The sequence below is a fragment of the Leptodactylus fuscus genome, chromosome 7, assembly GCF_031893055.1.
Source record: "Leptodactylus fuscus isolate aLepFus1 chromosome 7, aLepFus1.hap2, whole genome shotgun sequence".
Lineage (NCBI taxonomy): Eukaryota > Metazoa > Chordata > Amphibia > Anura > Leptodactylidae > Leptodactylus > Leptodactylus fuscus.
This window is the reverse complement of record NC_134271.1, coordinates 149,110,956-149,125,342: the sequence shown is the minus strand read 5'-3', so window position 1 is coordinate 149,125,342 and position 14,387 is coordinate 149,110,956.

Below are 14,387 nucleotides of genomic sequence, written 5' to 3'. Positions count from 1 at the left end.
ATTCTTCTTCTCTGCCTTTCTGATATTTTTCTTGGCCTGCCACTTCTGGGCTTAACAAGAACTGTCCCTGTGGTCTTCCATTTCCTTATTATGTTCCTCACAGTGGAAACTGACAGGTTAAATCTCTGAGACAACGTTTTGTATCCTTCCCCTGAACAACTATGTTGAACAATCTTTGTTTTCAGCTCATTTGAGAGCGGGCTGTCCATGCAAACCTGCTGCGACCATCAAACTTAACTGAACTTGAATTGTTTTGTAGAAAGAAATGGTCCAAAATACCTTCATCCAGGATCCAGGAACTGATTAAAAGCTACAGGAAGCGACTAGAGGCTGTTATCTTTGCAAAAGGAGGATCTACTAAATAGTAATGTCACTTTTCAATTGAGGTGCCCATACTTTTGCACCGGTCAAATTTTGGTTTAATGCATATTGCACATTTTCTGTTAATACAATAAACTTCATTTCAATCCTGAAATATTACTGTGTCCATCAGTTATTAGATGTATCAAACTGAAATGGCTGCTGCAAACACCAAAATATTTAAAACTAAAAATGATTAAGATTAATAGGGGGGCACAAACTTTTTCATAGGACTGTATATATATACTGCCACTGGTGAGGACCTGGCTGTATATATATACTATCACTGGTGAGGACCTGGCTGCAGGGCCGCCACCAGGAATTTTGGGGCCCCATACAGCCTAAGTGTCTGGGCCCCCCCCCCCCCCCCGCCGCCATTTTAAAACTACTTTAATTTGCGACATACCCATTCTGTATTACATTTCCCTTTATTTAGCAGCATTACAAGGCTTAATCAGATTCTATTTGCAGGTATAATCTGCTACATGTGACCGCGCCTATAGAGGGCCAGCACCATTTATAAGAGCTCTCTTAATAAATCCTCAGGGCTTTTTCACATTGCGTTTTTGGCCTCCCTTGCCGGGATACGTTGGTAACCAGTCAGAATCAGCTGTCAACTTATCCCTGCACGAAGAACTGGCCATTAAAAAAAAGGGGGGCCTGCAGTTCCCTGTGCAGGGATAAGTGGGGAGCTGATTGTGACTGGTTACCAATGTATCCCGGCAAGGGAGGCCAAAAACGCAATGTGAACACTCCTTTAAAGTGAAAGTCCCACCCCCCAAACAGGCTGCTATGCTAGTAACATAGCAGCCTACATTATTATTAATACAAAGCACACAGAACTTTGGAGCTATTGTGTGCTTTGTAGTTCTCCAGCTAAAAATTTATATATTATATATTATTGCCCCAGTTCCCTCTCTGCAGTGCCGCACACCTGATGTCCCAACAATCCCACCCCCCCTCCACCTTCTAACATCTTTCCACTGCCCCCTGTACTCATACCTCCCAACTTTTGAAGAACCAAAAGAGGGACAAAATGTGCGCCGCGGCAAATTTAGCCCCACCCACTGTTATGTTGACTCCACCCATTCTCATTAATTTTTCATGTGCCCGCACACAGTATAATCCTCCTACAGTCACCCGTACATTATATGTCCCCCCTCTATCTCTCCCCCAGCTTCATATACACCCTTCATCTGCCCCCAGTTTCATGTCTCCCACCCAATCTCTTCCCCCAGATTCATGTCCGCCCATCCATTTCTGCCACCAGTTTCATGTCCCCTCCATCTCTGTCCTGTTTCATGTCCCCCATCTCTGCCCCCAGATTCATGTCCCTCCATCTCTGCCCCCATTGTCATGCCGTCCTCTCCATCTCTGCCCCCATATTCATGTCCCCTCCATCTCTGCCCCCATATTCATGTCCCTCCATCTCTGCCCCCATTGTCATGCCGTCCTCTCCATCTCTGCCCCCATATTCATGTCCCCCATCTCTGCCCCCATATTCATGTCCCTCCATCTCTGCCCCCATTGTCATGCCGTCCTCTCCATCTCTGCCCCCATATTCATGTCCCCTCCATCTCTGCCCCCATTGTCATGCCGTCCTCTCCATCTCTGCCCCCATTGTCATGCTGTCCTCTCCATCTCTGCCCCCATATTCATGTCCCCTCCATCTCTGCCCCCATATTCATGTCCCTCCATCTCTGCCCCCATTGTCATGCCGTCCTCTCCATCTCTGCCCCCATATTCATGTCCCTCCATCTCTGCCCCCATTGTCATGCCGTCCTCTCTCTGCCCCCAGTTTCACGTTCCACATTACACTGACTGACTTACCTTCTCCTTCGTTCCCTCGCAGCTCTCTGCGCGCCTGTCTCTCACTGGCGCACAGTTACAGACGCGATGTGACGTCATCACATCGCGTCTACAAGCCAGTAGCGGAGGCGGCGAAGCGAGGAGCTGACACAGGTCAGCTCCTCGCTTCAGCCGCATATGTGACAGCGAGAGAGGCGCACAGCGACGAAGCAAGGAGCTGACCTGTGTCAGCTCCTCGCTTCGCCGCCGGCTACTGGCTTGTAGACGCGATGGCTGAAGCGAGGAGCTGACCTGTGTCAGCTCCTCGCTTCGCTGCTACCGCCGGCTACTGGCTTTTAGACGCGATGTGATCACATCGCGTCTACAAGCCAGTAGCAGCGGCGGCAGCGAAGCGAGGAGCTGACACAGGTCAGCTCCTCGCTTCAGCCATCGCGTCTACAAGCCAGTAGCAGCGGCGGCAGCGAAGCGAGGAGCTGACACAGGTCAGCTCCTCGCTTCAGCCGCATATGTGTCAGCGAGAGAGGCACGCAGCGGTGAAGCGAGGAGCTGACACAGCTCCTTGCTTCAGCCGCGTATGTCTTCAACTCAGATTTGCGTCCTCTGGATGCAGATCTGAGTTGAAATAGGACATACACAATGACTGCTACGGGCGCCAGGGGGCCGGCACACGGTGGCGGGCCAAAACCAGGCCCCCCCCATTTTTCAATTTGGCCGGGCCCCTGACGCCAGTACCAGTAGTACTGCCCTATCGGCGGCCCTGCCTGGCTGTATACATGTATATACTGTCACTGGTGAGGACCTGGCTGTATACATATATATACTGTCACTGGTGAGGACTTGGCTGTATATATATATATATATATATATATATATATATATATATATATATATACTGTCACTGGTGAGGACCTGGCTGTATACATGTACATATACTGTCATTGGTGAGGACCTGGCTGTATATATGTATATATACTGTCATTGGTGAGGACCTGGCTGTATATATGTATATATACTGTCATTGGTGAGGACCTGGCTGTATACATATTGTAGGCAAGTGGAGGGAAAGGTGGTGGAAGGAAGGTATATCCCATTGAGATGGCTCCTCTCCACTCGGTAATGATGAATCCAGTTCCAGGTGTTGGGGGTAATAATCATAGACTCTGGTTCAAAGCTCTGGCTCTGAGTTTGGTTCCAATAGCAGCGGAGCCTTAACCATCTCCAGACAGTTGGGTGTGTCTCACTGACCTTGTGCTGCTGCTGCTATGGAAAGCTGAGGACTCAAACATTCGGGTTGTGTGGAGAACTACAAGCGCCAACCTGCAGAGCTGATGGACTGCACTGCCTTGTGGCTGAAGTAAGCCCTTTGTTTTATGTTTCCTTTTGCTGGAGAAAGCTATTTATGTTGAAGTTTGTGGACTGCTCCCAATAAAAGGTATCAGTTTGAACTTAAAGAGACCGATCTCCATGTGTATTTACTTGCCTGACCACCAGCCCCAAGGTCCTGCAGCTACATATGGTGGAGGAGATGGGCAGGCAAGTGTCGTTTGGCGCAACAAGCCATTGAAGTTAGCAGTTTCAGCTGTGTACATCTTGGGTGAAGCCGCCACAGCACCAAAAGACAATACCAGAGCTATGGAGGAGCTGGTCCAGCAGTTGGTGCACTCTACTGTGCAACAACAAGAAACAAATCACTTGCTGATGGAGCAAATGGCAGCTCTCCTGAAAATAGTGGCAGCAAAGACAGGTGTACCTGTAGCCGCTCCTGTCCATGATGTCCGGGAACAGGTACATGCCTCATTACAAAAAATGTCTGCTGAGGACAATGTGGAAGCATACCTGACTATATTGGAAACCCACTGCAGAGAGAGAAAAGCTGCCTAGGGGCAGTGGGCGGAGGTACTGGCTCCCTACCTGACTGGCGAGCCGCAAAAGGCATATTTTGATTTGTCTGTACAAGACTCTAAGGATTACAGCAAGTTGAAAGCGGAGATACTTGCCCGTTTGGGAGTCAGTGTGGCAGTCCAAGCGCAGCGGGTGCAGCAGTGGTCCTTCTCTCTGGAAAAACCGCCGCGGTCCCAGATGTATGATCTGTTCCATCTGGTCTGAAAATGGTTACGTCCTGAGACGCTTACCTCAGAACAGATGGTGGAGAGAGTCGCAATGGATCACTATGTAAGTGCTCTCCCTGCTCCATTACAGCGCTGGGTTATCCGGGGAAGTCCAGACAATGCAGACAGCCTTGCGGAGTTGGTGGAGAGGTACATTACCGCTGAAAATTTTGCCTTACATCCAACTAGGGAGAAAACTCCCCTGCAGACACCCAGGGCTGTCCCCTGGGCCGGTAAAAGGTGGTGTCAGCCGACCAAGGAACATTGGCAACCTCCTGTGTATGAAAAGCTGGGAGCCAGTTCCAAAGCACAGCCTCGCCCCATAGTATGCTGGAGGTGTCACAAGCCTGGACATATTGCTGCACACTGTCCTGCAGAACAGGAACCCATAGACTGCAGCTTGGCACAACACTGCTCTATGTTTGCCCACCCAGTATGCAGCACCATAACCACTGACCGGGACAGACCCCAAAAGTGTCAGCTTACTATTAATGGCACCAGAGTCATGGCACTACTGGACTCAGGGAGTCTGGTAACTCTGGTCAGAGATGAACTATTACTTGTTATGTGTGACCCAGGGCAAGTTATGGGAGTCATGTGCATACATGGTGACACCAAGAACTATCCGGTGGCTCAAGTACATATTGAGACTGTGTGTGGGAGTGTCACCCATAAAGTGGGCGTGGTTAAAAACCTGCTGTATGAGATGATATTACGGCAGGATTTTCCTTTATTTTGGGGATTATGGGATACGCTGTCACCTTCTGATGTAAAAATGTCTGTTGCAGATAGGGTGTCTTCAGGGTGTGAAGAAAACACCCAAGGGACAGATAATTTTCCTCTGGCGGTGTTATTAGGGGATGAGGATGAGCCCACAGATACTGAGTCCGTACTCCCAGACCTTGAAGTATCAAGGGTTAACTTTGGGACTGCACAATTACAAGATCCCACCCTAAAAACCGCCTTTGAAAATGTGACAGTACTAAATAACATACCACAGGAACCAGGGGCTAAAACTGCGATATCCTTATTTTGAGATGCACAACAACTTGTTATACCATGTGACAAGGGTTAATGATGAAACTCTGGAACAGCTACTGGTTCCTAAACCATACAGGAAAATGGTGTTGCATATGGCCCACTCACATGTGTTAGGGGGTCACTTAGCGTCTGACAAGACCAGGGAACGTATTTTTCAAAGGTTCTATTGGCCAGGGTGCTATAAAGAAATAGAAAACTATTGTAGGTCTTGTCCAACCTGCCAGGTAAATGCTCCTATTACACATTTCAGGAGTCCCTTGATACCTTTGCCTGTCATTGAGGTTCCGTTTGAACGGATTGCTTTGGATATTGTAGGGCCCTTGGTGAAGTCAGGCAGAGGGCATCAATATATTTTGGTTATACTGGACTATGCCACCAGGTATCCAGAGGCGGTCCCTTTGAGAAAACCCACAGCCAAGTACATAGCAAGGGAGCTGTTTCATATGTGCACTAGGGTGGGAATTCCCAAGGAAATCCTGACAGACCAGGGTACACCTTTTATGTCTAAGGTCATGAAGGAACTGTGTAAGGTCTTTAAAATCAGACAGTTAAGAACCTCTGTGTACCATCCCCAAACTGATGGCCTGGTAGAAAGATTCAACAAAACCCTAAAGGCAATGCTAAAAAAGGCTGTCGAAAAAGATTAGGATTGCCTATTACCGTATTTGCTATTTTCTATTAGGGAAGTTCCTCAGGCCTCTACAGGGTTCTCCCCGTTTGAGTTATTATACGGTAGACATCCCCGTGGTCTTTAGACCTTGCTAAGGAAACATGGGAATCTGAGGCCACGCCATACCGCAGTGTTATTGAACATGTGGCCAACATGCAGGAGAGAATCTCCAAGATAATGCCCATAGTAAAGGAGCATTTACAGAAAGCGCAGGAAATGCAAAAGTGTGTATATAATCGCTCTGCTAGAGTGAGAGAGTTCAATCCAGGTGACCGGGTCCTAATATTTGTTCCAAGTGTAGAAAGCAAGTTCCTGGCTAAGTGGCAGGGCCCTTTTGAGATATTGGAAAGGGTTGGAGAAGTAAATTACAAGGTGCACCAACCAGGGAAAAGGAAACCCACCCAGATTTACCATGTAAATCTGATTAAACCCTGGAGAGAAAGGGAGTCCTTGGCCACGGTAACCTCCCCTTCCACAGTTGTAGAGTCAGAACACCACAAAGTGGGAATAGCAGAGACTCTGTCCACTTCTCAGAAACACGAAACAAAAGAATTCTTGCAACACAACAAGGAAATATTTTCTGGTTTAACCGGGTGTACCACTGTGATAGAGCATGAGATCATTACAGAACCCCACATAAAAGTAAAACCCTATAGAATACCTGAGGCCCGTAGGAAGATTGTGTCAGAAGAGGTGCAGAGGATGTTATCTCTGGGAGTGATTGAAGTGTCCAAGAGTGACTGGTCTAGTCCGATTGTACTGGTTCCTAAACCTAATGGGACTTGGTGTTTTTGTAACGATTTCAGAAAGCTTAATCAGGTTTTAAAAACGGATGCCTACCCTATGCCGCGAGTAGATGAGCTCATTGAAAGGTTGGGTCCAGCCAGGTACATAACCACCCTAGATCTGACAAAGGGGTATTGGCAGATATCACTGGCTAAAGATGCCAGGGAGAAGACGGCGTTTTCCACCCCTGATGGTTGTTTCCAATATGTCAGGATGCCATTTGGTCTGAAGGGAGCTCCTGCCACCTTCCAAAGGGCAATGGATACCATCCTTGCCCCACACACAGAATATGTGGCAGCCTATCTGGACGATATTGTTATTTTCAGTCTAGACTGGAGCAGCCATTTGAACAAGGTTCAGGCTGTTTTGGATTCTCTTAAGAAAGCATGTTTTACAGCCAACCCAGAAAAATGTGCCATAGGCATGGAGCAGGCGAGGTATGTGGGCTATGTTGTAGGGAGGGGCTTGATTAAACCCCAAAACAATAAAGTGGACGCCATACAAAGCTGGCCTCGCCCACTCACAAAAAATACAAGTGAGAGAGCGTTTTTAGGAATTGTGGGCTATTATCGGCGATTTGTACCCAAATTTGCTAGTATGGCAGCATCCTTATCCGACCTCACTAAGGGAAGAACATTGGTGATGGTACAGTGGTCACCCGAGGCAGAGAGGGCTTTCCAAAGTCTTAAAGGGATTCTACCATTAAAAAACTTTTTTTTTCTAGGTAACACGTCGGAATAGCCTTTAGAAAGGCTATTCATCTTCTACCTTTAGATGTAATCTCCGCCGCGCCATTCGTTCAAAATATCGGTTTGTACCGGTATGCTAATTAGTTCTCTCGCAGTGATGGGGGCATCCCCATTGCTGCTCGAAAACCAACTGCAGCTTCGCCTCTATGCTCTTGTGTATCCTCCCCTTCCTTCTTTAGCGTCATGTCGGACGCCTGCGCAGTACGCTCTGTGCAGCGAAGACTTCGAGGAACGTACTGTGCATGCACAAAATTGCTGTGTCCACACTATGGCTGCAGGCATGTGCAGTACGTTCGGCAAAGTTCACCGAACAGAGCGTATGGTGCAGGCGTCCGACATGACGCTGAAGAAGGAAGGGGTGGATACACAAGAGCATAGAGGTGGCGCTGCAGTCGGTTTTCGAGCAGCAATGGGGACACCCCCATCGCATCTCCTGTGCTGGGGGACACCCCCATCGCTGCGAGAGAACTAATTAGCATACCAGTACAAACTGGTATTTTTAACGAATGGCGCGGCGGAGAGCACTTCCAAAGGTAGGAGACGAATAGCCTTTTTAAAGGCTATTCTGACGTGTTACCTAGAAAAAAAAGTTTTTTAATGGTAGAATCCCTTTAAAACAGCCCTTTGTAGACACCCGGTATTAATAGCACCAGACTTCTCCAAAGATATTATAGTGCAAACTGTTAGGATCACATCCTCCATCTTGTATTCTGTCAGCCATCTTGTAACCTTTTTCTTATATAAAGCTTTATAAGGATGTCTGTTTAGAGTCTAAGAGACCCCTTTAGGGGATAAGGCATGTGGAATGTTAATGGATGGGTTATAACTCCTTATCTGTTTGTGGGGATAACGTCACTCCTTAGGGAGAGACCACCTTCTCAGGTGTGTGGAGACTTATAGCCATAGTTGCTCCACTGCAAAGGAACATGGGAAGAATATGCAAATCTGTCTCCCAAGATGTAAACAGGGAGACAGTGCCTCTGTTTGCTGCCCTCTATAGCAAGCAACCCTGAACAACATGCCTGACTTCCCAGAAGCCTTTGCTGCATGATGCGAGGTTATAACCAAATCTCCACACACCTGAGAAGGTGGTCTCTCCCTAAAGAGTGACGTTATCCCCACAATCTGGTCTCACAGCCTCTCACTTAAACCAAATCAGTTCTCTCTATGCTGCGCTGATGACGTCCAAAGAGACAGAAACGGTGCTGTCCGTAGCTGAGAAACTGATTTGGTTATAACCTCGCGTCATGCAGCAAAGGCTTCTGGGACGTCGGGCATGTTGTTCAGGGTTGCTTGCTATAGAGGGCAGCAAACAGAGGCACTGTCTCCCTGTTTACATCTTGGGAGACAGATTTGCATATTCCTCCCATATCTGTTTGTGGTAAGGGTCTCATCTTCGAAGGTGTGTGTAGAAACAGGTTCTATAACCTGTTCATCCATAGCCCAAGAGTGGTCAGACCAGTATGTGATCATTATCTCTCTTGCTGTGGTATATACACCTAGAATTAGTGTAAGATGTTGGTTTACACATAAATATTTTAGATTCTTCTTTGTTATGAGAAAGGTCATCCCAGTTTGGAAAGTAATAATGAGATGCAGATTACAGTAGGCCTTGGCCAATAGTCATGTGTCACAGCTTATGTTATAAGTCCAACCTGCTTTTGTCTGTATAAATACTACCTCTCTGTAACAATAAATCAGAATCCATTTTGATACACCACCATCTGTGTCTTTGTGGTTCTCCAGGCCAAAGCATGGCTGTAGCCGATCTTGGCCTGTTATTTAATTTGAAACTACAACAACATAAGCTCTGGGGGTCTTGTGTCCCCAACAGAAATTGGCACCCAACGTGGGGCTTGAGAGATAAGGAGACGGTTTGCTGATCCCCTGGACGACCAGTGATTACAGGAGTGCTTGGAAATACAGATCCAACAAAGTCAGCGCTGCAAGGTAAGAACTTTTATCTTACCAGTTTGATCTGTGTTTCTAAGTACTTTTGTTTTCCTGTCCGAGTGTGAGGTAAACACATATGTTCCTTACATAGATAGCTCAAGCTTTTTGCAAAGAACCTAAAAAATTATGTTGTTGTAGCGGGGTGGGAAATGTTATACCTCATTCTTTGTATACTGTCCATGCTGTCATTTGATTGATACATCTGTTATAAAGTGTATAAGGTGGTACAGGAGGGAGAGTCAGTCTCTATCCTTAATCCATAGAAAAGTACTGAGTGATTGAAAAGTCCTTGTTTAAGAACACTAGCCTCCAGCCATGCCTGGACGGTCAGGGTCGAATGAGACCCGAGTAGTAGCACTAAGGACTGAGTAGAATCTGCGCAAGTACGTGCAAAGACTTAGGGGTGTTCAGGACACAGAGAGAAAGTTGAGTCTGTGGAAACTGAATGAGGTTTTATCCTGAGCACTACGCCAGAATGTTGCACATGAGAGATTAGTTCAATGAAAACAGAGTGACTGTTTGGGAGTTCCCACTAAGAGAGGTATGTATGACCCCCAGAGCGATCTGTGTGACCCTGGGGAGAAATGTGTGTGACCCTCGAGTAGTCAAGAGTGACCCTCTATTGTCTTAATTGCCCTAGAGGGGTGGGAAGCTCATAGCTGACTGGCCATCAGCGAAAATGCGGATAAATCTGTATGGTTCTGGGGAGAAATCTGTGTGACCCCCAGATAAATCTGTGTGGCTCTAGTGAGTCTGTGTGACCCTAGAGGAATATACCCCATATGAACTAATAGGGATAGAGAGAGAAGAAGTTGCCGCCCGAGAAAAAGGGAAAAATAAATAAATAAAAAAATCCTTAAGCGAGCAGGGGTTCCTAAGATAGGATTGTTTGATAGTAAATTTTGGGAACCAATGGAGATTAGATCATGCAGGACAGATACAGGAGCATATGTTACAAAGGGGAATATGCTCTAATTGAAGAACAGAATGGGAGGAGTGCAGAGTCAGTCAGTATGGAAATCCGCCCTAGAGATAGTTTAAGGAAAAAGCAGTTAGAAAAGGAGGTGATAAACTGCTGATAAGATGTTGGATAACATTAAGTAAGGAATGGTTACAGAAATAAGGTATTAAAGAGGACCTTTCACCATTTTTCCCAAAGGCAGTTCTATATACTGCCAGAAAGCTGACAGTGCGCTGAGTTCAGCACACTGTCGGCTTTCCTGATCTGTGCCCAGTGTGAAGAGCTTACGGTCCGGTACCGTAGCTCTTCTATGGTCAGAAGGGCGTTTCTGACAGTTAGCCAGGAATGTCCTTCTGCCTCGCGGCGCCTATCGCGCTGTACTGTGGAGCGGGGAGGAACGCCCCCTTCCTCTGCTCGCAGTACTCGTCCATAGACGAGCATTATCAGGGAGGGGAGGGGGCGTTCCTCCCCGCTCCACAGCACAGCGCGATTGGCGCCGTGAGGCAGAAGGACGTTCCTGTCTAACTGTCAGAAACGCCCTTCTGACCATAGAAGAGCTACAGTACCGGACCGTAAGCTCTTCACACCGGGCACAGATCGGGAAAGCCGACAGTGCGCTGAACTCAGCGCACTGTCAGCTTTCCGGCAGTATATAGAACTGCCTTTGGGAAAAATGGTGAAAGGTCCTCTTTAAGTGTTTGTATATTTTCTTTAGTGTAAGGGAATGTATAGTGAGCACCCACTCACAGTCCAGCTAAAGGGTTAATGTGGTCTGCATTGTGTTGTTAGCACTATATGAGTGACTAGATAAAAATATAGGGAGAGTCCGAAGTATATTGTGGCCGACTACTCACCAAGGTAGTAGATTCTGGGTGAAATCAGGTCTATAAGGCTTTGAAAAACACCATGATTGTTGAAGCATTTATGCAAGGAATCAGACCAAAAAAGATCAGAAGCTCCTGTTTGTCTCTAATTGAGGTCAGGATAATTCACAATGAATGTCAGGCCCCTCCCCCACCTCCTATTGTCCTCTGTATCTCAACAGAGATATACAGTATACAAGGTTTGGTAGAAGTCAGCAAGAAGGGGGAGGGGAGACACGGCAGGTAACTAAGATGTCAGCTATAAGTGATAGATTGTAACACCACTGGTATAATGTATGGGGAATTATGAATATATGGTTTAATAATTTGTAACTATATAGAGTAAAGCTGTTTTCAGTCAATGCCAGTATTTGACTTTTCAAGCCTTGTGTAAGAATATTGTGATGTGTTGCAGTGGTAAAAACTTTGATTGGAATCTTGTAAAGAAAAAAATGTTGAAAGTCTGGCAGTCGGCCCTCAAGGTAAACCTCAAAAATAGTGTAAGAGGTTCTGAACATCTGTGGTAATTAGATGAGTGAGGTTTGCCCTGGAAATATTCAAACTGCACAAAAATATTAATATGTAATGTTGGTATCAGTATTGGCTGTTTAAATCATATTTAATGTCTTTAGAATTGGATTAATGGCATACATTTTAGATAATCATTATTATGTTTATTTTACAGTGATATAGACATTGATGAGAAGATGAAGCCATCTACTTATATGTTTTGTTTATTTTTCCTCAATATTCAGCGGTGTGGGAATTATAATTAACCCTGTGATTATTTGTAGGAAAAGAATAAGACCTGGCCATTCTGAGACAATAAGTGATATCACTGTACAAAATATATGAAAATTCAATAAGTTCTTTATGATTCAATGGATGTGTGTGTCTGGAGCTCCAGTGTGACGTTTGCATGTATGTACGGAAGTGAATGGGCCCATATGTGTTACATGTATTTGCTATATATACATGCCCTGTTTGTCCATGTCTGTATTGTTACATTTTCAGTCTCCACAGGGAGCAGATGAAGATGTTGATAACCCCACAGAGGGTGGTGACAAGTAGATATGAGTTTCTTTCCATCGTTAAATATATATACATATATGTGTGTTCTGGTGAATATGAGATGTGCTTGATATAACATGTACATGTACTAGGTACTCAGTGTTTATTGGTTATGGGTTTATACTATAAATTCATGAATGTTAACAATCGGGAATTATTTTGTGAAAAATGTTTATCTAATACTTGTACAATGTTATTGGTCATTTTTATTCAGATTATCCTTCTGATAAGGTGCTAGATAGCTGTCTAAGTAAATCAGAAGTGTAATGTTTTGGGGGGGTTTTTGTGTATAAATTTTTGTTATGACGGGGGAGGGGGAGATAGATTTGATCCCTTAAGGTTTTTGCCTTCTCTGCTGATATATTTTGAGCATTTAATGAATTAGTTGTAATTCTGGAGTGTTTAGAAGTTTGAGAATTGAATTTACTTAGGATTGTATAAATAAGTCTGAATACAGGTTTGGCAAGTTTTAGCCAGCCACTTACAATGGCTGGACCCTCAGACTCCAGTGTCTTAATTAGTGTCTTAATTAGGTCTCACAAAGTCTTAGTGTATAACTGCTGAGGGCAAATAAAGTATTGTACTGCCCTGAATAGCTTAAAGTGAGACACTGGAAATCTAATTAGAAGTGTCTGTTATTATCACCTTAACTAAAAGAGTCAAAAGAAGCGATAGCAGAGATAGCCAGAGTATGAAAAAGATTAGACAAATGTTTTATGGGAAATTAAGTGCATATTATTGTGATAATTTTTATTCTTTGTGCCACAGATAGACAGACATGAACCTGCTGTGTTTCCTCTACCAGAACGGTTGTAAGGCCGGTAAAGACCAGCTGCAATTTTGTAAGCAAAAAGGTGGTGTTTTTAGGTCATTGTCTGAGCAAAAGTACCAAACATCTTTCAGATGAACAGACCAAAGTGGTGAGAGAACTGCAGGTGCCAACCCCCCCATGCTCAGTTACATACCTTCTTGGCCATGGATCAGATAAACTGTGAATGGGCTTGCAAAACCTGTTTGACAAGGGCTTGCCTGACTATCAGAAACCCTTTTCAAATCTATGTCACTGAGGTGGAGGGACAGGCTACTGCAGTCCTGAGGCATATTATAGTACACGTTTGTATACTGTTGCAAGGGGAACACCCTCTTGTGCAAGGGTTGTACTCTCCATACAGGCCCTGTTTGAGACAAGCTCAGACATTGTCCTAGACCACCCCCTGGTGGTATACAAACGACATGACATCTATGCAATCCTCACACAGATAGACAGATGTCATATTTCTTTGGCAAGATAGAGCAAGATGGAATTTGCTCTACAATCCTCCTCCAACATCTCATTTCAGCGTTATTTGACTTTTGAATCCTGCAACTCTTTTTCCAGTAGGAGTTCATGATTCAAAAGGGGGGAGTAGATGATGAGATATTTAGTAGATGAGAATTTTTTTTAATTTTTTTTTATTATTAATGAGATATTTTTAAACTCCCTCTCAGAAGAGGCGGCTTCAGTCATGTCACTGATGCCCCATTGGAGAATCCTGACTATGAGATGTTTGTGGACGGTTCCAGGTACCTAACAGAAAAAGGCAAATTTGTTACAGGGTATGCTGTAGTCATTATACATGACACCATAGTATAAGAAGCCCTTCCACCACACGTCAGTATAAGAGGCTGACCTTATAGATGCCTGATAGCACAGCAAACATTTACACTGACTCCAGGTATGCGTATGGCATTGCACATGGTTATGGTCCAATATGGAGGTCCAGGAACTTCCTGATGGCACAGGGCAAGCCAATTAAGAATGGAAACTTAGTAAGTCAGTTGAGATATGGCCATATTGCTCCCTAAGCAGTTGGCAATTGTGAAAGTCAGAGCTCACACAAAGGGAAGAGACCATGAGAATATTGGAAATGAGAAGGCTGATCAAGCAGCAGCACTACTGCCATGGAAGGGTCTCAACCAGGTGAGACATTGACCTAGCAGACCCCAAGGGGCTGTACTCTAAGGTGACTGGTACCA